At 42.0% G+C, this 22,241-nt stretch overlaps 1 long non-coding RNA gene across 1 annotated transcript; it reads left to right on the top strand.

The window, feature by feature from the left end:
* Positions 1-4,493: 4,493 nt before the first annotated feature.
* LOC114212322 (uncharacterized) lies at positions 4,494-9,416 on the top strand. The gene is made up of 3 exons (XR_003609942.1): positions 4,494-4,573; positions 5,412-5,621; positions 7,748-9,416. It is a non-coding gene; the product is annotated as an uncharacterized LOC114212322 (long non-coding RNA).
* Positions 9,417-22,241: the final 12,825 nt, after the last annotated feature.

The following is a 22,241-nucleotide window of genomic DNA, read 5'->3' as shown; positions in this document are numbered from 1 at the left end:
AAGCCTCAGAGGACCATCAGGTAGCTCCTCAGTGGCCTTTGGGATAATAGATACATCTGGTACTTAGAAGCTGGTAGAGTAAGGGAGGCAATTTGTAGCCTGGCATCTCTACAAACTGCACCCAGTGCCTCCTTTTCATTAGCTTTGCCTAGCCTGGCCCACCAGCGCTGGTGGTGGCCCCCAGCTCTCTCCCACCTGGGGATGGGCAGGAGAGAAATGTCTTATACAGGAGTGCTGACCTATGAGAACCAGAAAGCTTTCCCTGGGCTCTCAGAAAATACAGTGCACTTAGAGTTGTTTCCTTCTGTCATTTATTCCCCTAGAGAAATCTGTGTAAGGGGGTAGATGGAGGGGGGACTAGAGCAGCGCCTCCCAGAGCCATCACTCGGCAGGCGTGCTGCGGAGTGGTTAGAGGCAGGCTCTGGAGGTGCCAGCTACCTCTGGGTGTGCAAAACTCTGCTGTAAACTAGCTGCATGACCTTGGGCAAACGTCGAAGCCCTCTGGGCCTCAGTTTCCTCATTGGTAAAGTCTAGATGATAATGTCGTGATGATTACGTTAGGAAATACGTGTACAGCACCTTGAATAGAATCTGTCACTTGGCGGGCACTCAGCAAATATACTATGCCATATTGTTGTTCCATATGTCCTTTTCTATTATTTTAGTTAATTTTTTTGGAATAGATAATACATACACATGGCACAAATTCAAAAGGTAAAAAAAAATAATAATAATACAGTGATATCATCGATCAAGTAATGCTCCGTCATAAAGATGTCCATGCCCTAATATTTGGATCCTATTACCATGCTAGCTGGTGAAAGGGACTTTCAGATGTAATTTAGGTCATGAACTTTACGAAAGGGAGATTTTCCTGGACTATCTAGGTGGGCCCCATCTGGTCAAACGAGCCCTTAAAAAACAGAGAATCTTCTCAGGCTCTAGTTGGAGGGCTGCTGCCAAAGAGGAAGGCCCGGAGAGTCCAAATGTGCGTGTGACACCACTGGCTGTGGCAGGAGGGGACCATCTGGCACGTGGCAGCCCGGAGGCTCCAGGACTGGCTTCCGGTGGCAGCCAGCGGGGAGACTGGGACTTCAATCCGACAACCACCAGGAATCGAATTCAGCCAACAACCTAAATGACTAAAAAGCAGATTCTTCCCCACAGCCTCCAAGAAGGGACGAGGCCGGCTGACAGCTTGATTTCAGCCTCATGGAACCCTGAGTAGAGATATCGGTGGATCCAAACCAGACTTCAGGCTGTGAGATAAAACATTTGTATTGTTTTAAGCCATGAAGTTTTCCATAACTCAAGAGAAAACTAGCCTAAGTGAAAAGTAAGTTTCACTCCTACCTTGTTCTCCCTCATCCTCCACTTTCTTTTCCTGGAGACAACCTCCCTATGTTTTGAAGGGAAAATCAGAAAAGGGGCTCACACCTGGAACACTTTAAACTGAGAGATCTTTGGGAAGATCAATGAGTAGGAAGAACGATATTTCTCGTATGTTTTCTTAGGGAAGTCCTCGAAGCTGCATTGTGCCACGCGTAATTCCGTCCACGTGAAAGTGATTAATAAAACAGTAGGAACATTTGAGATATTGATGAATCTTTACAGCAAAGAAAATCACAACTACTTAGAAAATGTGGATAATTATGAACGCAATGGTGAACTTAAAAGATTCAAAGGTATCATAAAGGAAATCTCCCTGTGTGAAAATTTAAAAGGTTTTCTTTTAAGAGCTATGAAAAAGCTTCTGAGTGGTCTAGTCACGTTCCTCCCAGAAACCAAAACCTCTAGAGAATGGGGGGAGGGGGGGGGGGAAGAGAGGAAAGGAAGGACCAGCAGTCAAGTTGAAGAAGAGAATTACACAAACAGCAAAGCCTTGTAAATATCCCAAATGGAACCTAAGCTGCAATCACTGCAAACAGGTCTGGGACAAGGTAGAGAAAAGACGGTCCTTTAGATAGATTGGGGTCATTTTGTATGTCCCTGCATTGACCGATAATCAGTCTGCAGCCTTTTATTTCTTGTGCTTACATTTGGAAAGTTGACAATCTATCAGCTAATATTTATATTTTAAACTTGGCTTTTTGGGACTTTTTTTTCCTGGTGTTGGTGGGAGAGGGGAGGTCAGGAAAGGAATACAATAGGTCACCCAGTGGATGTGTGAGCATATTCTTTGGGAGAAATGACCGCACCTACCAAATCACAGAAGGCTAGAAACTGACTTACGTGTTGAAAACTCACTGTATTTTACTTGATCCAACCGATTCATAATTGAGAAATCAATTTAAAAAATGCGTTATGAAAAAAATGCATCATGAATAGTTGGAGGAAATAAAGTATAATGACTCATTTGATGAATATTAGCCCTTGTGGGAACACTGTAATCATCCCTGTATCATATGGATAGTGAAAATACATAATATTCATTCAAGTCACATTACAAAGAAGGCAAAATGCAGTTTCCTCAGGACAAAAAATATCAAAATATATAATGGTACTGTCAGAAGAGTTTTTTTTTTTTTAAGAGAAAGCAAAATAAAGAATCCCATTGCTTTGCTGTAATTTTCTCAAGAGATTTCTCCCTGAGAGGAATAAGATGTAACTCATAGACTTTTATTCCCACCCAACGAATATATCACAATGTGTGAGATTACCCAGTTCACTTGTAGATTGTACCTCCCCAAACTCAAAGTTACAGTTACATTTATTTCAAAGAAAGGCCAGAAATAATCTCCTCTGAAGTCTTTCTGTCTGTTAACACACACCACAGAGCCCCAGGAATGATGCACCCCATGTGGCCTCTTTTTCCCTAACAAAAGAATCTCTCGGAGCTGAGTGAGTGCTTTCTATAGCCAGGGCTCCTGAGTCTTTTTGCTCTTGGCTGAATAAGAAAGGTGTCTCAGCTAAGGTGGTTTTGATTAATAGGATGCCTTTAAGGTTAGCAAAGAGAACCTGATTTAATTTGCTCTGGCAGAAGAACGGGGACAAGTAGCATCTACCACAGGTAAAAGGAAAAGGCAAACAGAGGTCCTCGTCATACCCACACTGAGGACTATAAACTTTAGGCATGGAGTTTGGGTTGCTCATGGTCTTCTTTGGTCTATCTCAAGTTCTCTTTTCGTGGCTAATGAGGAAGACCCACACCACATGCAGTTAAAATAACCCCCAGAAGAAGCAGGCATCCTAATTATGAGAATTATATCAAAGAGCATTTTTATCTGTTAGGACTGTACATCTTCAGGAGACAAATTATTAATACTCACGCAACTGTTCTACTTGTAATCAATTTCCTGAGAGCTTTCCATATCCAGCCTTGTCAGTTGGATCAAACTGTGTGCATCTAGTTGCCAGTTGGATTATTGCTGGTTAAACTATGTTGTTGCTCATTTATATGAGAAATATGGGATCACATACTCTCGTTCTAACTGAAGCACGAAAAGCCTTATAGAAAAGCAATGTACATTTTATCTTTAAATCTAAAAGTGATATCGACTGCTGGTAACACTTGCTGTTATTTTGCTTTTTGCACTAATCTTGGAGGAAAGTTTTCAAATACATTTGTCAAACGATTGACAAGAAGTTCCTCCTTCTTGTTCCATTTATAAAGCTACGGTTTCCTATCTCATTATCTTTTAAAGACTATGAAAAAATAAAAAGGTGACATGCTATTCTTGACTGTGGGAAGGTCCAGTTACCATGGTCTTGGCAGGAGTTTGGGACTGCCTATTCTATAGAATCCAAAGTAGCTCACTTCTGTGATACTAGGAAACTAGTATCTAGTACCCAAGTAAGCTTTGGGTTTTTCCATTTAAATCCCTGTAGATGGAAAAGAGTCCTCAGCTGATTTCTCCACTTATTTGTCTCATTGTCTGCCTAATGGAATCAGGTGGGTGGTTTGCTGCTGAGCTTTGATTGCGACGTGCCATGCCTGGTGGGAGCTTCTTGGGTGGAAAAGGTGGGGAGCTGACAACAGTGAGAATCACTGTGGGCAGCAAATCTGAGCTGCCATGTGTTCTAATTAATATTCCACAAATTTTTTAGGTCTCAGCTTCCAAGCCACTTCCTCAAGGAAGCCTTTTCTGACTCGCCCAAATTAAATGTTTCTCTTCCTTATTTCACAGCTCCATGTACCTCTCCTTTTACCATGCTCATCCAATTTCCAAGTATTTGTCCATCTTTCCCCATAGCCTGTAAGCTCCACGAAAGATGGGGATTGTGTCTATATCCCTACTACTTACCTTTCAATTGTGTGTAGACTGGATGCCCACCATAATTTTTTTCTTTTGAGTGTAGCGCTTGCATCTTAGAAGGTGTCAAGTTTTGTGCTGGACTGTAAGCATGGCTTTAAGAAAACTTTCCACTTCACCCCTAGGCTTTTTTTTTTTTTTAATCAAGGTTCTTCCAGTTTCCTTGTTAATAAGCTCAAGCCAATGAAAACGCAACTCTTCTCCTGTTTTATGGGAAGGCTTTATCGAAGACCACATGGGAGCTTGCTCATTTGGCCAGGTGGTCTGCATGCACATCCGCTCAGAGGTGGACACGAGGCAGTCACTTCATTGCTTGGAAGGTAAGTACATTCTGCAACTAAATTCATTTTTCAGCCCACGGATTCTCAGTAAATACTTGCTGAGTTTAGAAATCAGTGGTAGAGGAAGTGGTAATGTGGGTTAAGAGGCTTACATTTGGGAAAGCACATTCGGCCTCCCACATTCAGATCTTGACAAAAGGGTCTCAGACCCATAATAACAGTATTTCTATTTTTAATCATGTTTTCCCATGGAGTTAACATTTAGTGATTTAGAGTAGAATAATTTGGGGAAGTTGAATTTATGTCTCTTTGGGGCTGAAAGCAAACTGATGAAAAGAAAATGCAACGTGGGTAGTCTGCAGGTGTAGCTAATTGCTGTAAAAGACTCAGGATTCCTGGGACACCTGGGTGGCTCAGTACGTTAAACGCTGGACTCTTGATTTCGACTCAGGTCATGATCTCAGGATCCTGAGATCGAGCCCTGCATTGGGCTCTGTGCTGGGCGTGGGGGCGTGGAGCCTGCTTAAGATTCTCTCCCTCTCTTTCTGTCCCTCCCCCCCCCCCCCAACAACAAAAAGACTCAAGATTCCTCCACCTTCTTTGGTGAAGGAATCATCTTCCAGGATTTCTCCCCAGGTCCTAATGGGGTTAAGTGGCTTCCTCTCTGGGAACTAGAGGATTCCCTTCCCACCTGCAAGGCATTTGTATATTTACAGTCCTCTGGCTCTTGCCCCGGATCTTTATGAATTACATGGTTGCCTTCTCCCATCTGTATTTTATAAATTCTCCTGGTGAATTTTTGGAGAGAAAATGTACAAGTTAGCATGGGTAGGAAGTAATTACAGTTTTCAGTTCCCAATCTTTATCTCCTTCTAAGGGAGTGAAGAAAGAACTAAGACCTTTCTGATGGTTAAGGTTGTAAACCTGTGGGTGCTCTTGGAAGCTGTGGAGAAAGAGAGGCTATACAAATGGAAATGAATCCCTCTCCCACCCCCATATGTAATGCCTGGAAGACAAACTAGAGAGGAAGACAATTTTAGGAGCTTAAAGGACATTTGTTCATCATATGCATTTCCCAGGATTTCAGGTAAGCTGAGTGGATTTCGTTTCGGACACTATGTAATGAAATGCAGAGCTAATTTTAGGAGTTATTATTCATCAATCAATTAAGTCAGGAAGTTATTTAGTACTACCCAACTAACCCCCCCCCCAAAAAAAAAACCAAACCAATTTTCTAGGTTTCCTTGTTTCAGTCACTTTGCCATGATGAGCAGGCAGGGGAAACTGGACCTTGCAATGCAGGTCGTGATACACAGTGTGAGCATCCATCTGCTTTGTGAGGAAAACCTGTGACCAGGGCTGTTGCAGCGAGGAACAAGGGAACACACCTGACTTTAGGCTGTCCATTCCTTCCTGTGCTATATTATTTGGTTTTTTTAGTTGGAAACTATCAATTTCTTGCTGCTATGTAGTACCCATCCTGCCGGAGGAGGATAATATATCCCTGTCCTATTGAACTCAGGTGTGGCCACGAAACTTGATTTGTCCAAAGAAATGCTAGTGAAGGTGACTTGTTAGACTTCCGAGCAGAAGACCAAAGGGCTATTGTGTGGTTCTGCCATAGTTCTTTCTTTTTGCTGCATACCGGCCAGGTCACAGGTAGAGGCTGCTCCCTCAGTCTGAGTCCCCATAGGAAGCTGACCTGGAGAAGCACCATTGCTGATCTGGGACAGACATGTAGCCTGAACAGGAAGTAAGCCTCTGAAACTTGGAGTCATTTGGTACCACAACACCACAATCTATCTTGACTGATACAATCGTAAAAACATTTGGAGACTTGTCAGTGGAAATAATTTTGCCCCTCTCCATCTTTGTCTGATTTCTTCTTATAGAAAGCAACCCTATTACCAGATGTAAGGATACTTTTCCAGGTTAGAGTTCAGGCTTAAGAAAAAGTTATGAAGTTGTTCGCTGAAAAATGAGATTTCTACATAGTAATATACTCCAGTTAACTTCTGGAAGAGTTGGAAAGAGAGTGGTAGCTCTCCAAGGGCCAAGATCTTGTTGGTCTTTGTCGGTGCTATGTCTCTGGTCCTTAGCCAGGTGACTTGCCTATATAATTGCCTTCAGGAATTGGATAATGAATTCAGCTTGGATAATGTATGAAGTTGGACATCTCTATTCTTCTAGGTAACATGTAGCATTTTGGATGAAAAAAAAATTATGTTTAGGGTTTGAAAAGCAAGTTAAATAAGGAACCGAGAGAGCAACATGGGTCTAAAGGAGTCTGCTAGGGCCACGCCAGGTATCACAACCCCACATGTCACTCAGGCCCATGCCAAAAGCAATGAGTAAAGCAGGCTGGGTCATTGTCAGCACAAAGATGGCTTCCTTCCCTTTTTTTCTTGAAACATATGGTTCTCTTAGTCTATCTTTAACTACCCCGCATTTTGATATGGATGTATGCGAGAAATATTTTTCTCTCTAACTTGACTATAGGAAAAACAAAGGCTCAATTATGATGACAATCCATCCCTCATGGTCACCTTTGGTTTCTAGGGGACAAAAGAAGTGATAATTTGAAAAGCACATGTCCTAGCAAAAGGAGTCAGGTGTGTCTCAGCACCCTTGAGTGCTGCCATGTTTGAACATGGGCCTGGTCTTCCCAGAGCATCCTAGTGTTTAGGAGCAGCTGACAATCTGGATTTTGGTTTTGAATTTCCCAGTCTTTGAATGTTGGCAACCAAAAATTAATATTAAATTCAGTGGAGGATAATACCATGCAGGCCCAATAACACACCTTTGCAGGGTCGATCTGACCCTAAGCACCAGTAACAACTTCTGACCTTGGTCTATTTTTATAAGTATGGCTTCTGGGATGAAAGCTCTAGACTATAAGATTATATTTGCATAGGTGTGTGTGATTTTTAGAAAACACCTGGAGGAAGAGCTGATGCCAGCTTGCCGGCCCCCAAACACAGACTGGTGACTCATCACCTGAGCTGCCACGAGGAAGCAGGAGGCTGCTATACGTCCTTTTGGAGTCTCGGAGTCTCTCTGAACATTGGTATTCGGGCCAATGCCCTTTGACTTTGAATATTTCTAAGATTAAATTGGAGATTTGGGTACTAACTATATATTTAGAGTGTCCTTGCTGAAACAAAACATTTTATTTTTGTGTAAATGTGTTTATTTCTTGTTTCTTTTTCTCAGATAACACTAGAAAATTTCCAGTCTCCTCCCAAGGGCAGGGATGAAGGCCTGCATGAAGATATACATGGTTAGGGGTCCTAGGACAAAAGATGTTCTGGTAAAGGAGAGAAAGACCTGTGTAGGAGGAGGCATCCTCATTGTTTTCAGCTTTTCTAAGATTGGAAAGGTGTGTACCTCAGCAGTGGCTACTGTTTGAAGATGTCTGTGATCTTCGGGATGGACTCAATGGGTGGAAGTCAAAGAGGACAATTGTTTTGTTTGTGTCTACCCAGTAGCACTGCAACACCTTTCCTGTATTTTGTAAATTTCTGCCATTTTAGATCTTGCCCCTGAAGGTAGAAGGCAGGTCTTGTGTTCCTAGATCTCGCCTTCCCAGTCCATCTTACAGCTGGTGCCCAGTTACCCAGGCTCTGTGTGACAGGTTTCTTCTGTTTGTCCCCCCAGATCCACTTTCTACCCTTCTCTACCTGCCTTGCCCCCCAGGAGGCTGACCTGTGTGGACCATATGACCAAGGTTTCCCTGCCTCTGGCTTCTGGTTGGGTTTAGCCAATGGGAGGCATGAAGATATTGGAGAGAGGAAGTAGTAGAGAGCAGGGGAGCACCGATTCCCCCAGCTCCATCGATGCCAGGGAAGTATTCTAACTGTTCCAGGAATAGGCAGTGGCAATGTCAGAGAGTCGTGGACATAACTGATGACCTTGCCAACTTGGTGGGCACTACAGATGAAAAACTTCATCCTGAAAGCAGGTCTGTGAATATTGTGGACAGCAAGTCAACATCTTGTGGGATGACAATGGTGATTTTATTGCTCCTTGTGGCTGTTGTGATCATTGCAGTCTGGCCTACCGACTAGAGGTGATTAAAGGACCACCAGCCATGAAACTGCCAGTGAAGGAAAAAAAGCTCAGCACCCTTTTGGTACATGAAAGCTGCTCTCAATAGATTCCCTCAAAGCTCTGAAATGAAACAAAAGGAAACAGAACAAAAAACTGTTTACTATCTCTGCTGGCTATTCCAGGAATAGCTCCTTCCCCTTGGCCCTTCAGATGTAGGTGCAGTAATAGTTTCCCCCTTGGGATAGTCCTTGGGTGCATCACTATCCCTTCCCACATCAAGATAAATTGTCCTCCTAATAAAAACTCCGAAATTATCCTTTCAATTATGCCATCTCTTTCCTGCCTAGACCCCCCGCTGATTCCGTTCTGCCCATCAAACCTGATTTTGCCAAACTTTGACCCAAAGCTGGTGACAGGAGAGTGTCAGGATGGAGAGACAGATGACTTTTTGAGTCAGCTTGGCTGAGCCATGGTAGCCAGATAATTGGTCACACATTATTCTGGAGTTTCTGTGAGGTTTTATTTTGTTTTTGGTATTTTTTGGATGAGATTAACATTTAAATTAGCAGGCTTTGAATCAAGCAGATTTTTCTCTCCAGTATGGGCCTCATCCAATCAGTTAAAGGCCTGAATAGAATGAAAGACTAACCTCCCCAAAGTGAGAGGGAATTCTGCTAGCAATCTGCCTTTGGACTTGCATTGCAACTCTTCCCTTAAAGCTTACCCCATCCGATATTGGACTTATCAAGACTCATCGCTTCTCAGCCTTTTGGCTAAGATCAAGTGTGGACTTACCAAGATTCCACAATCACATGAGCCCATTTCGTAAACCAATAAGATACACACACACACACACACACACACACACACACACACACATTCTGTCTCTCTGGAAAACCCTAACACACATGGTGAACTTGATTTCTTTCTTTGGAGGTTAGGCTGTGAGGTAGAATTCCTGGTATGGATGTGACAGTGGCTCAAACTGCACAATGATTGGTTGGTGGCAACGGTGATGGTAACAGTTTCCTAATCAGCCTGGTTCTGCCATGTGTTGGGAACTGTTTCTAGGAGCTCATTCAAGCCCAGTTCTCCAGCCCTCCAAAGGGTTTTGTGACCTGCTTAACAACCTTCGAATATTGTCCTTTTGCTTATTCAAGCAGAGTCCATCTTCTGTTGCTTACAAGCATTAACCATGACAGAAGCATAAAGTACAGGTAGAGAAAGGTCAGATTGCAAAGAAGAGAAAGTTTTGTTTTTGTTTGTTGACTTAAAGAATAGTTATAAAATATGGTTTCATGTTATGAAAGTAATACATTTTTCTTGCAATAAACAATAAATATATTGTCATCCACCCGTACTATTATTTCTTCCTTTATAGTGTAATGTACTTCTCCAGACTGGCACAAATGATAAAGGACTCAAGAATGTTGTTATTGTTCCCTCATTTAATTTCACTTCCGAGTACCTCTGTGATCTTGATTCAGCATGAAGAAGCAAATGTGACGGTGTTTGCAAGAGGCTGCCTTTCAAGATGGTGTATGCAATGTTGGTCTCTGTTCCTTTTTCTCCTTCTCTATAGAAATACCAAGTTAAGCTTGCAGTTTCCGTGATGTTTGTAGAGGATTAATTTCTATAAAACAGAAGATTCCAAAACCTGCCTGCCGAATAGCCCTACTTGCTGGACAACACAACCAATGGTTTTTGTTTCTGATTTTTTTTTATATAGATTTTATTTATTTGACAGAGAGAGACACAGCGAAAGAGGGAACACAAGCAGGGGGAGTGGGAGAGGGAGAAGCAGGCTTCCTGCCGAGCAGGGAGCCCGATGTGGGGGCTCGATTCCCAGGACCCTGGGATCATGACCTGAGCCGAAGGCAGACGCTTAACAACTGAGCCACCCAGGCGCCCCTGCTTCTGATATGTTTTAACTCTTTGGCTTTCATGGGAATGCATGAAAGAGGAAATTGTGAGAAAATGTTGGTTTTCCTCTTATTATATGGCCCTATCCCTAAATGGAGCATTTTTGTGCAATATCCTTCTAAGTCTAGCAATTGTTTTTTTTTTTAAATAAATAGACTTTATTTTTTTAAGAACAGTTTTAGGTCCACAACAAAACTGAATGGAAAGTACAGAGCATTCCCATATACCCTCTGCCCCCACATAGGCACAACTTCCCCCACTTAACATCCTTCACCAGAGTAGTACATTTGTTGCAATTGATGAACCACCCTTGACACATCATTATCACCAAAGACCATAGTTTATATTAGGCTTCACTCTTTCTGTTGGATGTTCTATGAGTTTTGTGAAATGTATACTGACATGTATTCACTCTACTATCATACAGAATAATTTCGCTGCACTAAAAATCCTTTTTTTCCTGCCTATTCATCCTTCCTTTTCCCCAAATCCCATAATGTCTCCATAGTTTTGTCTTTTCCAAAATGTTATATACTTGGAATCATACAGTATGTAGCCTTTTCAGGTTGGCTTCTTTCACTTAGTAATATGCCTTCAAGTTTCTACCATGTCTGTATTCATAGGCGAGACCTTATTTCTTTTTAGTGCTGATTACATTGTGCAGATGTACCACAGTTTATCCATTCACCTATTGAAAGACATCAACTTAAAACAATTTTTTAAAGATGATGGTGCCGGGTCCACATTTAATTTTAATAGCTGTGTATATCATGTTAAGGCTAAACAACAGTTAAAAGTAGGACAAGAGCACAAGCAAATTCATGAATTAAAACTTCTGTTGCCTTTTCTCATTTGTACTTCATGACAACATTTATGTCTTTGCTGCTCCCTGAGCTACCTATTTCTGAATATATTTTGCTTCGATTGTATTAACGGGAACTCTTTTTGTTGCCCATGCACAGCACTCCAGAGATCACATATGAGGATCCTACTCCATTTATTCTTAAAAAAAAAAATTCAGTTTATTTATTTGAGAGACAGAGAGAGAGAGAGCACAACAGGGGGAGCTGCAGAGGGAGAGGGAGAAGCAGGCTCCCCGCCAAGCAGGGACCCCGATGCGGGACTCGATCCCAGGACCCTGGGATCATGACCTGAGCCGAAGGCAGACGCTTAACCGACTGAGCCACCCAGCCACCTCTCCACTTATTCTTCCAGTCAATATCTAATGGGAAAATATAAACCTTTCTACATACTCCAAACAGAGAGAGATTTGATGCAGAGAATTGATTGTAAACAACATCTTAGATTGGCTAGAGAAGCCATAGCAGGAAGTTGGTGTTTTCCAGGAGCCAGGAAGATGCTTCACCAAAACCCGCAGTCTGGAAATACAGAACAAGTGCCAACGCCATATTCAGAGATACCAGAAAATTTAGAATTATAGTACCAGAACTTTAAAATAATTATAATAAATATGCTAAGACCACTAATGAAAAAAGCGAACACCATGTAAGAACAGAGGGATAACGTAAGCAGAGATATAGAAGTGCTAAGAAAGCATCAAAACAAGGTGTTAGAAATGAAAAACACGGTAACAGAAACGAAGAATTCTTTTGAGGGCACTTGGGTGGCTCAGTCGGGTAAGCGTCTGACTCTTGATGTCAGCTCAGGTCTTGATCTCAAGGTCGTGAGTTCAAGCCCCACGCTGGGCTCCACGTTGGGTGTGGAACCTACTAAAAAAAACAAAAGAAAAAAAGAATGCCTTCGATGGGCTCATCAGTAGACTGAATGTGACTAAGGAAAAGAGAAAGATCAGTGAGCTTGGAGGTATGTTAATAGAAACCTCCCAAGTGGGAAAGTAAAGAGGAAAAAGGAAGGAAAAAAATGGAACAGAATATCCACATACTGTGGGACAATCACAAATGGTGTAAAATAACACAAAATGAGAATATTAGGAGGAAAAGAGGGAAAGGAAAGGAAGAAATATTTGAAACAACAATGACTGAGAATTTCCCCCTAATTAATGTCAGATTTCAACACAAAGATCCAAGAAGCTTAGAGAACAACAAGCAAGATACATGCCAGAAAAACTACACCTCAGCATATCATTGTCAAACTGCAGAAAATCAAAGACAAAGAGGAAATCTTCAAAGAAGCCAGAGGAAGAAACCCACCTTACCTCTCAAGAAACAATAAGACTTCTCTTCAGAAATAATGCAAGCAAGAAGAAAGTGGAGTGAAACAGTTAAAGTATTGAAAGAAGAAAGCCACCCACCTACAATTTTGTATCTAATGAAATTATCCTTGAAAAGTGAATGAGAAATAAAGACTTTTAAGACAAACGAAAATTGAAGGAACCCGTTGCCAGTAGGTCTGCCTTATAAGAAATGTTAAAAGGAAAGATATGAAAATGGATATACATTTTCATTGGAGGACCGAAAAATCACTTTGCAAAGGGTCATGGATACAGGAAAAGATGGAGAATTTGGCTCATTTTTGGCAATCAATATACACACAGAGATACTTTTAGGTATTTTCAAGAAAAGGGAGTTTGTTATAAAATGCATATTTCTAGATATTGTGGCAAAGAACTAGACTAGGCAGAGATACTCCATTTTTCTAAGTCCTATTATATGGTTTGTCTTTCTTTTTCTGTCACATCTATCCAGACCTCCAGTACTAATTCCTGAGTGAGAGTCTGATGGGTCAGTTCTGTCATGGACCACCCACCAAACTGTAGACTGCCACCCATATTCTCTTAGCACTCACCATTCTGGTAATTGCCAACATTATGCTTCTCTAAGTATCTGCAATCCTCTGCCTGAGGGCTTTCTTTTGACCCAAACTTGTAAGGCAGTCTGGCAGTTCTGAGGAATTGTCCTAAATCAACAGCAATCGGGAATTGGTAGACATGGCAGATTGTTTACATTGATGGCACTAATTCTTTGACCCTCTCTGAATCCATGCCCCTTACACTATGACTTCATAGTTTGTCTCACTAAAGGGAGGGCATCTATTTCCCCATCACTTGAAACTGGGCTTCATGTTTTATTGGTCTGTAGGATGTTAGCAGACTTGATACAGCGGCCTTTGGTGCATTTCTGTTTTCTCCCCTATTCCTCTGTGATGGCCGTGAGAGCATGGCCAGACTAGCCTGTCAAAGGATGAGACATATGGAGCAGCCAAGGCCTTCGTAGAACAGTTGATGGTCAGAGGACCCCTGGGCATGGAAGAGAAAGGCTAGCTGAGATCAGCAGAGCCAACTAGCCAATCCACAGCTGGGCTGCAGATACACGAATGAGCTTAGCTGAGATCAGAAGAAACTGCCCAGCTGACCTGAAGATGCATGAGCAGAATAAATGGCTGTATTTTAAGCTACTCTGCTCTCCTTGAACTACCAGCTTGGAGGGATAATGATTTAGGCAAGAAAGATTAAGTTCTTGACTTCTTTGGCAAGAGATAGGCTTGAGCATTAGGCATTATTGAGAAGGGGGGATTTTTCTAAATTTCTTTAGTTCTTTTTGTAGACTGGGTATTGTTTTTTAGAAACTTTTTATTGACATGGTATATAATCAGAAAAGTGTATATATCATAGATGTACAGCCCAACATATTTTCACAAACTTAATATACCTATGCGGCTGGCTCCAGATCCAGAAACAGAACATAACCAGCACAGCAGGAAGGGGATGATGTTATCTATGTTCTTATTACCTGCCAAATCCATAACTAGTGCAGTACAGTTGCTGAGATCCGATAGGAGTTTAAGCAAACAGCTTCGCATGTGCCTGGCCACGTGTCAGGGCACTGTGAGCTCCTGATTGGCTGAATTTCTTGTGATCTGTTGCATATTCATTAGAGTGTGGGTAATGGAAACCACCTTTGCAGAGAAACAATGTGAATATTTTCAGCTTTGCCTAGTAACTGAGAGTGTTTGTTGGTTCTAAATAACTACTGGTGACATAGTTTAATGAATCCTACAAATGAAATGCCCCAAACAATACATGTCTCCCTAAAATACAGCTGAAATTGTGGGTATAGTTGCACTGTAGAGTTTATAGGGATGTGAATGAGGCTGGTAGGTATACAGGAGTTAGTCAAGTGTTTCACATGCTTGTGTTAGTCTGGTAGGGTGTTTGTTATGGTTTAGTTTTAAGGCATAGCTTTAACAAGCTCTCCCCATATGCAGTGCTGGGTGGGCACCATTTTTTGCTTCTGTGGAAAGACTTTGAGCATGTATGTGCCAGACACCATGCCAAGTGCTGTTACAGCTGCAAGAAGGAGGCAGACACAGGGTAGAGTGGTGGTTATGAGCATTGGCTTTGACATCAGAGAGGTGTAGGTTGAATAACTGGCTTTGCCACTTTTTAACTACTTTAAATTGAGCAAATGACCTAATTGCTCCTAGCTTCCTTCCTTTTCCATTCATTGTCATGTTCAGGGAACTGTTTCTGTAGCCCAGACTAGATACTGTACTTTAATAGTTGGATGAAATTAGCTTGAATGCTATTTAATAGTTTGTGTAAGGTCCAATGTCCCATCTTATGAACTCTGGCCCTCCCATGCTTGCCATCCTGTGCATGCATGCCATCCACACATGCCATCCCATGCATATACTCCATGCAGGCACTCCTGCGCACTACACCCCAAAGCTTTTATGTGGTAGACTACGCTACAGGTTTGGGAAGCTGAGACAACTTCATTTCATTAATGGAGACAACTAAAAAACATTCGATATACTTGTACTTAGAAAAAGCTTTGCCCATGTCTGCACCTTAGGTTCCATCTGCTATCAAAATTGCTTGGCAAGGCCACCTGCAAGGTTGTGTAGTTTGGGCACTGCACAAAAGAATCTGGCCAAGGCGGGTGAGTGAGGGTAAAATCCAGCCTGTGATCTGCTTGTTAAGCTGTGAGCCCTACTGAAGGGCTGTGTTTACTGGGAGGTGGTCCTTCTCTCTAGTTAATCCACTCAGATGGGTCACACAAGGGCCATGTTGTTTGGTCATTTTACTTTCTTCTATCCCCTTCGTTTCCTCTCTGCTCTTTATATCCAAGGAGCAATAACACAGATTGCTTCTATAAGCCCATATTCCTTTAGCCTAAGCCCTTGGGGCCACACATTTGTTTTCTGGGTTCAGAAATTTTCAGAATGTAGGAAGGTACACATACCCTGTGTTATGTAACAACTCCAGCAGGGTCTGGGAAAGCACTCTGTAATTAAACACATTAATATTTTCCTGGCAAAATGCATGAATATTCACACTAAGTAGGATGAATAAAGACTATAAATAGTCAAGTCTTGCCACCAAGTGAGTTCAAGTCAGGTCAGGTTTTGCTGACATTGAGTTTAAAAAAAACTCTCAGTTTTCAGAGTTTTTTGGGTTTCAGAATTAGGGATTATGGACCTGTGTTTTCTTATGCAGAGTCACTGGGGTCTGTCTGGTTTTTATACACCAACCCAGCTCGGGGTCGTCTTCTGCTTTTCCAAAACTGTGTGGCAGATTTAAAATGAACTTTCATTATGGTCTGATTGGCTAGATTAGGTTTTCAGACCAGTGGATCCCAAACTTTGCTGCTCATTAGAATAATCTGAGGAGCTGGTTGCACCCCAGATCAATTAAATCAGAATGCCTGGGGCGGGGAGCCACTTTGTGATTCCAGTGTAAAACAAAGTCTGGGAACCTCTGGCTTTGGTGAAAAGGAGAAGTCATTTGGAAGGATGCTGGGATATGTCTCCTAATCCCAGGGAGGGTTAAGCTGAGGCTGCAACATGGGACTCAAACCCACCTCTTGCATCTGCCATGCTGCCTGGAGGTGAGTGAGGAATTGAGGGGGACCACCACCAGCTTATTGCCCTCGGGTAGGGTCCCTGGGCCTTGTGTTGGGACAATAGGTCACAGTAACAAATTTAGACTGGGACAGTCCAAAATAAGATCCTGATGGCCAAGTGGAAACCAGCCAGGAGAACCCGCTGAATCTCCTTGCCTCTGTGGCTTCCGTCCTGTTTCAGGGTGTCACCACTGAGGTTCATTTCTTATTATTTGCTAGGGCCCTCTAGGCTGAAAGAGTGAATTGGCCTTCCCCATGCTGCTCTTGCTACTTTCTATGATCAGGTCTTAACCCCACCCTGGCTTCACTTTGGCCTCCTTATGCAACTCCTCCCACTTGATCCGATTTTGCCTCCTACGTCTCTCCACTCCAGCCTTCTCCATTCAGCTGACATTCTAGAAGACTCCTTGAATGTTAGAAAGCAGGCAGTGAACAAATGATCAAACTCATCCAGGCTGCTGAAAGCCAGACCAGCAGTTAGGGGTGAGGGAACCTCAAGGCAGGTAGAGCCAGGAGAAGCAAGGGAAGTGATGAGTGATATGGTTTGAACTACTGTTCAGCAAATATGCACTCCCCTCTCCTTCCCTCTCCCACCCTGTTGATGTTGGGCTTTGCTGCGTGACTATCTTTGGCTAGTAGAATGTTAGCAGAAATGATAAGAACAGAGACTTTAAATGTGCTTGTGTTGTTGGGCGTACTCTCTTATGCTCTAGTGATACACTCAAAGGAAAGAATGTGTAAGCATCCACTGCCGCTTCAGCCTGGGACTTAGAATGAAGAGACCTGAACCCAACGCACAACTTAGAGCCAAGCCAGCCAACAAGAAGCACAGTGAACCATCCCAGAGAACTGTGAGTGAGAAAAATAACGTGTTTGTTGTTATAGCCACTGAGTTTATGGGGTACTTTGTTATGTGGCATCATTGTGGCAATAGCTGATTAATACTGAGGAAAACTGAGGGCACATAAAGGTCATTCCTGCCTCAGCAAGGAAGTCTTTCTGCATTTCAGTCTGGGCATAAGGCCAGTCCTAGAGTATAACTAGCCTAGAGTGGAGTGGGCAGGTACAATCAGGTGAATCACACTGGGTTGCTAATAAGTAAGTTAACCTTAGATGGGGCTGGGGGTGGGGGACATGGAGAGAAGGTCTAATTTTGATAGTTTCACATTCAGAATTCGTTGTAAGTGGAAATGAATCTGGGTGAGTAAGTAGCTCATCAGCTCCTATATATATATATATATATATATATATATATATATATATATATATATATATATATAGTTAAGTATCTTGTTCCAAACCACAGCAAACAGACAAGCTAGAGCAGAAATCAATCAAAATCAGTCACTTCTCAGAAATATTCCCTGTCCCGCCCCCCACGAACTGTCCTCAATCCTTCTATTGTTGTTTTAGAGTGTCAGAGAATGACCTGAAGTGTGGTTGTGCCTTTTATGTTTGTCTTTATAGAAAGAAGTCTGACCTTAGCCTCTGGCACAAGAATGATAAATAAAAAAAGATTTAAATCAAACAGAACCTGATAGGCACTCCAATCCAGTTCTTTTTCCCTTCTTCTCAGACGAACTTGTCTTGTCTAGACTGTTGGAAGATAAATGCACTATTGTTTAATTCAACATTAAAATACTGAATAAGCAAATGAAATTTTTCCTAATTAAATTTTACTACATTACATGGTGCGATGAAGGATAATTTGGGTTGCACAAGGTGTGGGTATCAGGTATCAGTGAATAAAAGGATTCTTATGACCAAAGAAATTAGGGAAATGTTGGGTGAAACAACATTTAACAGCTTCCTTAATTGCAGGACTTTTCAGAGACTTTGCTAAGCCAGTGGACACTTTGAGTCTCTAAGAATTAAAACATTTCTTCAGTTTAGTTGACAATGAAGCACCCCTCCCCCTCATCATCTCTTGGGAGTAGTGTGGAAAATGCTTTAGGAGATGTTGTGTTATATAAATGTCTAGGTTTGTGATAATCTCTTCTGTGATTTTCAGAGTTTATCCCTGAAGCAATGACAGTGATGGGTACCCTCCTGGAATGGAGATCCTGGTTAGCTTCTGCCTGGTTTCTTAAAGCTGTGGTCAGCCCTTCATCAAAGGCTGTGTCTCTCCTCTCTCTTTCCTGGGATTACTCCTTAGAATGCATGGAATGAATCTGGCAGGCTTGTTAATGTCTAGATATTTATAAATATGTAAATATTTCATCACTGTTGCCTTCCTCTGTACGATGCGAGCTCTCTTGTGAAGGTATTTGTACCGACAGAGCTCAAATCCGCTGGCACCCCACATCTGTCACTGTCTTTCTCCTGAAATATAATTGGCAAAAGTGACTCGTGGGACTTTATTTGTTAGCATTCTAGAAGGGACCCTTTCTCCAAGGGGTCCTGTTCCCAGTGTCTGATTTTCCCCTGTGGTTGACAAGAGGGGCTTCTAGGCTGAAGCCTCTCACACCGGACCTGCCACGTTCCCCCATCTCACCCTATTGGTATATCACCAAACTGGATGGTTCTAGGTCCCTCAAGCCAACGTTTCTCTCATCACTGGGACAGTTGACCCTTCTATCTAGATAGGAAGGCACACTGGGGCTGGGGCAAGGGGCATACTGGTAGGGGAAGATAAAGGAAAGAATTGTAGAAAAACAATTTTCCCCATCATAAATTGGATTCTTTCCAAGGTAAAAGAAGCAGCATTTTTTTTTTTTTTTGGTGGGGGTGGGTATCCACATCTTTCATTCATAGTCCTGTGGAGTCAGGCTTGATAATTCTAGTTACTTAGCAGTTTTTGGTGCAGATCAGGACCAAGGAGCTTAGACACAAGAATTTAAAATAGTTTTATGAGAAAGTAATGAAGAAAAAAGATCGCTTGCCTAAAAAAGAGAGAGCTGAAGAGTATGCCAATGTCAGATGGTGTGATCTTTGACCGTAGGCTAGAGCCCTCCTTGATTTGGGGCCATAACATCAGAAGTGGATTTGTGTTGATGCAAATCCAACTTCCAGACCACATTTTACATTTAGTTTTTTTTTTTTTTTTTTTGCTTTAAAACTGCAGGTAATTGTGTGGAATTTAGTATTTTGAGCTTTGGTTTTTTTAAGAACTCCCATTGAATCCCTTAAGAGCAGATTATTAGAAGAGGAGTTTCTTTATGGCTTGGAGTCGTATGAGGCTACCACCCATGCCCACAAACAACTCCATGTCCTCTGTTAGTATTCTTTGATATAAATGGGTCTCTCACAGAAGCTTTGGGTCTTTTAATGTATGCAAGAGATCCATTTTCTGCTTGTCATAATGTTTAATTGTAGCAGGTAGCTTCCCTACCACAATTCTGAGTAACCATTGAACTTAACTTTGATTTGCATTGTCCTCATTTTCCCATTTATTAGCAAGCATATTGGCTCTGCCAGAGTCATGTAATTATCTTTGTGTCTGCCAGATTAGGGCATATGGTGTATTATTTTGGGAAGGCAGATAATGCTCCCATTTGGAGCAGTATCCGGGCAGTCTGAACATGCCTTAGAAAAGGTTTCTGTATAAATTAATCTCCCCTCTCAACGTGTAATGACAGTATATTAATTTTTTTGCTCTTTGAGGCATGCAGACTTAACTCAGAGAGGATTTTATAATGGTCTCCCATGATACCATTGGTTTGGCAATTTGAATATCTTAGCCTGGAGATTTTTTTTTTTTTTTAAAGAAAGCAAGCTGATAATCTGGTGTGCCTCTTAGAAAAAAGCCACTGAATCAATGGCATTGGGCCCAAAGAGCAAGAAGAGAATTGTAAGATGATTTCCACCACTTTCAGAGCATCAGATGCTGTGTCTGAGAAGGGGAGACTGTCCGCTGGAGGTAAAGACATCAAAGCATCCATTGATGGCTCCAGCTGGATCTCTCCTCTGGAGTCAAATCATAGTCCATGGCTGGCATTTTGGGAACTCAGAGAAATGCCCTGGAGATACCTCAGCCTGCAAAAAATTGGTCATGGATAATATTTTTAGGGAAAAAAAAGGATTTTCTTCTTATTTCTTTGTTCACCGAAGTGCTATGTTAAAGAGAGATGATGTCTTCTCGAGGTAACCAGCCTGCAAAGATGACCTGCTTTTGCAAGTTTTCTTACGGTGCTTGTTTCTCAGCTTAAGGGACCCTTAGTTCACCTGGAGTAGCTGACCTTTGAGAACACCTCAGCCTCCGCTTTCTACACTTTTTGATTTCCAACATCACATCTGCTAAGAATCAAGCGGTGGTTATCAAACTCTGTGTCATATCAGAATCACCCAGAAGCCTTGTTCAGAGAGATTGTTTGGTCCTCATCCCAGAGCTTCTGATTCTGTGGTCTGGGTTGGGGTCAAGAATTTGCATGTCTGCCAAATTCCCAGGTGAAGCTGACATTTCTGGTCTGGTGACCACCCTTAGAGAGCCACTGGTGTAGGTAGAAGCTAAGCGTACAGACTCTGAAGTTGGATTGCCAGAGTTCAGGTATAGCCAGTCATTGACTTTTAAGACACTCCATTAACAGAAATGCACACATAACAGAACTGTGCCCTTGAGGTCAGGTACGGTGAGGACAGCCTGGGACCTTTAACCTCTCTGTGCTTCAGTTCCTCAGCAGAGAATGGGACTAATAATACCTAGTTTATACTGTTGTTTGAGGATTAAATGAGATAATACTCAAAACGTATATAGAGCATGCCTGCCACATAGTAAATGTAACATATGAGTAGCTACTATAATATTATTATGATTAGAGTAATACACCTAGAATGATATGATTTAGACCCTGAAGGGACCTTAGAGATAATGTGGCCTAACTCTTCACTCTGCCCTCTTCATTTTAGGGAAGAAAAGGGAATCACAAGGATGTAATAACCCACCTAATGTTCTATGAAGAGCTAAAAGCCATGGCTGGTGCCAGAATTCTCCTCTCTTAATTCTTATTTCAGTACTTTTTCCCAAGCATCATGTTGATTACTCTGCTTTTAGAGATTTGTTCACAAATGATCATTCAGTTTATATTAAGGATGTTTTGATCTTGTTCAGCTAATTTAAGATCAGAGAGACCTGGGAAAGTACCAGAACAATGTTGTAATAAGCACTTAATTTGGTGTCTGGCTTGAGAACAAGTTCTTTGCACTTAATCCATCACCTTGTTCCGCAGGGGCCCCAAGATAACAGTGTTTGGTAGAAACGCTCTGTTTTTCACTCTGGATGTTATCATTCCAAAGGCTGTTCCCTCAGTCCCCTTAGAAATAGTAATTTTATTTTTGTTTCACTGGTGGTTGGGCTTGTGCGGGGCAAAGTCACCAGTCACACACACACACACACACACACACACACACACACACACACACACACACACACACACACACACACGGAAAGAATAACTATTTCCTTCCACACATAGGAAGTAGATTCTTCAGAATAGTGTCTTTAGTTTGCCTTTGGTAACCTCATCCTCCAGGTACTGGTATCTAGGAAAGCCTTGATGTGTCCACTCATTCCTTTGACAAAGAGTTATTTAAGCACGTACTATATGGCAGGTGCTGTTGGATAATGGAAAGAACTTTGAACTTTTGTGTGTAGGTAGTTCTGGACTTGATTTATTTCATTCTTGGTTCTGCTTGCTTTCCTTCTTTTCTGGTTGTCTAGGGACCACCTGGCATGAGGCAATAGGCTGGGGGTTACTAGGTTCATGGTAAGCGCTGAAAGAATGAATGAAACAAGGACAATAACTCTAAGGTTATACTGTTGTTGTGAGGATTAAGTGAGATAATACTCATACTTGGACCACCCTAAGTCCCAGAGCCTTAGGGAGGGATTTGACATTATTCATAATCTCCACTTCCACCTCACCACTAACACACACACACAACGGCTTCAGTTTATTTTGAATGATTGCTCC

This window comes from Eumetopias jubatus, unplaced genomic scaffold (assembly GCF_037043125.1).
Source record: "Eumetopias jubatus isolate StellerSeaLion01/CBP00866 unplaced genomic scaffold, mEumJub1_p1.0 scaffold_1, whole genome shotgun sequence".
Lineage (NCBI taxonomy): Eukaryota > Metazoa > Chordata > Mammalia > Carnivora > Otariidae > Eumetopias > Eumetopias jubatus.
Note: the sequence above shows the minus strand (reverse complement) of the source record. Positions and strands in the feature narration are given on the sequence as shown.